The sequence below is a fragment of the Octodon degus genome, unplaced genomic scaffold (assembly GCF_000260255.1).
Source record: "Octodon degus isolate 3935 unplaced genomic scaffold, OctDeg1.0 scaffold00049, whole genome shotgun sequence".
NCBI classification, from domain to species: Eukaryota; Metazoa; Chordata; class Mammalia; order Rodentia; family Octodontidae; genus Octodon; species Octodon degus.
This window is the reverse complement of record NW_004524625.1, coordinates 13,473,029-13,476,558: the sequence shown is the minus strand read 5'-3', so window position 1 is coordinate 13,476,558 and position 3,530 is coordinate 13,473,029.

Here is a 3,530-nt window from a genome sequence, read left to right as displayed (position 1 = left end):
GTCGCGAGCTCCGGGTCTGGCCGCTCGTGGGGCGCCCGGCCGGGAAGCCTCCTCACCGCGCTGCCCGAGGCCTCCCGGGGTGCACGGCCTCCTGGCTGCGGCACGTAGGCTGCTGACCTCGCCTTCGGGGACGCAGGCGAGCGAGGCTGCTGTCCGGTGCGCCACCGTGCACGTGGATTCCTAAGACCTTCGCCCCTCAGTCGCATCCCCGGGTGAGGGGACTCAGAGTTTGCCATAAATCTACAATAAAAACGGGAGCCTGAGAGAGTTTTAGTGGCTTGCTCCAAATCTTGCACAGCTATTGTGGTGAGGAAAGATTTTTACCAAGCCCACTTTTGTTGTTCAGCCTCTTTCCTCTTTCCTGTCAAAGCCTGTTGCACACAAAAGTGTTAATGACGCGCCTAATCCTTTTGTGTTTGCAGATTGACTTGGAATAGGAAAAGCCTGAATACATTATTGTGTGGTGTTTCTCAAATAGAAGACAGTATCGTACACCATTTTAAGGGCAAATTTTTCTTAGACTTCCCTCATCTTGACTTAAATTTTGTTTCGACTTAATTTTTTTTAAATCACTGTAAGTATAGTCAAAGCTAGAGCTAAACGTCGTTATAGCTTCTGAACAACTTCAGAATAAACCAGATTTATACGTTAAATATAAAGGTATCTTGCAGAACAAAAAAAATTAACTTAGCGTTGCTTCCTTGGTAGCAGAAAATGCCACCCCCCCCAGGTTTCAGTTTATTAGTTGCCTAGGTAACCGTTCCTGGGGCGGGGAGATAGCTCAGTAGAATGAGCGCTGGCTTGGTAACAGTTCCTGTTGCGGCTCTCCTCACTCCTGCCGATCAGCAAGGGCTGGCCACTGTGATGCATAGCTTGCCACTGTATGAACCAGTCCCCAGTCGACAAGCCAGTCTGCATCTGCACTGCCCGCTTGCCTATCCCATGTAAGCCCTAGAGCTCCCAGGTCCGGGCCTGATATTCTAGGGAGGATCCAAATCAGCGCTCAATGACGTAAATAAATCTGCCTCCAAATCCTGGATGTCGTTGGTGTTCGTCCTGCTGTTGCAGCTCAACTAGCGCGGTCCGTGGGGTGCTGACTGCTGAGGTGTACAGCGCACTTTGGAGCTGTCCGTGGCTCTGTCACTTTCCTGGTGCGCACGTTGCCTTGTATTAAGTCAGTGGTCTCACCTCTTGCCTACGGTACCTCTTCTGTTTACATTATGTCATTGGCTTCCTTCCTTTTTTTTTTTTTTTTTTTTTCTCTTTCTTTCTTTTTGTCTTCTTGAGACAGGGTCTCGCTATGCAGCTCAGGCTGGCCTTGAGCTCACTTTGTAGCCCAGGCTAGCCTTGAACTTGCAGTGATCCTCCTGCCTCCCAAGTGCTGGGATGACAGGCGTCTGCCCCCATACCGGGCTTGTCATTGGCTTTCACTTGCCCTTTATGGATCCTTGTGCTTTCCCTTTCTTGGTGAGCAGAGGAGTAAAGTAGGATCTTGAGTAGAAACAGTGCACACAGGCACTGAAAGGCAGATGTAGAACTTCATGAGAGATGATCACCCCAGTAATTCAGAGTGGGCTTTTGTTCCTTTTATCCTAAAAACAGGGGGCCTGCCACTTAGCTCAGTTCTTTAAGTGGCTGCTTCAACAAAGCAGTCAGGCTCAGGTTGCTGTGGTTCGATACCCCCAACTCAAGCCAGCCAAACATGCCCCGAAGGCATTTGGAACAACAACAACAAAAAATCATTCTAACTTTTTTTAAAAAGATCAGTCTTTAGGGCCGGGGAGATGGCTCAGTGGAATAAGCACTTGCCTGGCAAGCTCAGGGGCCTGAGTTCAACTCCCGGTTCAGAAAAAAAAAAAATCCTAAAAACAAGAACAATTGAATTATGGATCTTTGAAGGGTTAGGAGCTCCCAGATGGAGAGACACCATTAAAAGGCAAAAACCTTTTTTGGGGAATTGCAACGTGGTTGAAGGGAGAGTTTTCGTATCTGCTCAGGTTTCATTAGGTTTATTCCAATCAAGTATTCACTGAACACTTACTACATACAAAACATTGCCCTCGCACAAAATGAAAGTGATGGTCACGTTAGACAGTGCAGCAACACAGGGTGCACCAGGGGCTCCAGTTCCGTGAGTGGGCGCTGTCTCAGTGTGCGACCTTCCAGCTGTGTGGCCCTCGGCTTTTCCGTGCCTCAATTTCCTCTTCTATAAAATCAGGCTACTTAAAGCCATACGGTTGTTTTCAGAATGGAATGACTGTGCTATGGTTTAAACCTAAAACACCTTCCAAAGCCTTATGTGTTGGAGGGGGATTGGGTTATGGGGCCTAACTGACTTGCTGTAGGAGGCAGGGTCTGGTTAGAGAGGGGACCAGCCTTCTGGCCGCTTGTGTGGGCGTGCCGCCCAAGGGCTTCTCTCCCTTCCCTGCTTCTCACTTGAGTCTCAGCTTCCCATACACCAGGGGGTGAACAGCTATTCCTCCGTGCTGCCCTGTCCCACCTTGGAGCCGGCTGACTATGGAATGAACATGAGCCAAAGCAGAGCTTTCCTTTTAGTTGCAGGTATCAGATATTTTCTCAATGATGAAAAACATGAGTTAGAGTGAATGTGCATAAAAGACTTCGAGCCATTCCTTAACCCGCACTGAGGCCTCCTAAGTATTAGCTGCTCCTTTGGTCCTGCTGAAGGAGCGCGCCTCAGCTCTGCTTTGGAGCGTGGTCCTCCAGCACTGCTTGAGCCCACTTCGGGATTCGTTATTCTTCTGCTTAGCAGCTGCACTGTTTTGTGGTATAGTATTAGAGACCCTCGTGATCATTGCCATCATTCAGAAAGAGAATCGAAGACACAGAAGGGTGCAAGCGCACACCTCTCCCTCAGCTGATTTTAGGGCTGTCGTTCCCAACCCAGACAGCTAACAGCTGGAGTGCTAACTGCAGGTGAACCGTGGGGACTTGGCCTGAGCAAGGACTGTGTGCTTCTGCTGTATGCTGAACAGAGCAGCGTGGGACAGAGCAGCGCGTAGACACGACTGGCTCGCAGGCTGTCTGCGGTGGCGTATGAACCGCACCAGCGGCCGATCTGCGCAGTGCTTTGACCTCTGAGAGGAGCGGGCTGTGCAGGCAGCAGCTATCCTCAAGCGGCTCCTAGATGTCTGCTTTTCTCTGTGTACTTTCCCTGTCTCCCCCAACCCTGGAGAAAAATTAGGGCCCTCACTGCTCCTTGAGAACTTGGTTCAACTTCATACTTGTAGTTCTCCACTACTTCCTCTTAGCAGTTAAGTGGCTACAGGTGCACTCTGATGACGGGCTACACTGTAGCTGACCGCGTACGCTGCGTGTTTCTGGGCCGGTGAGAAGGAGCCCGGTGACGCCCCTTACCTCAAGCAGTTTACACCATGGGCATAAACAAAACAAAATCCCAATGAGAGAAAGTGAGACTGAGACACAGGCTAGCTCGGGGTCCAGACACACGCGAGGAACGTGGCAGAGCCATTGATTCCCACGCTGGCAGGCTGAAAGGATGGAGAGCC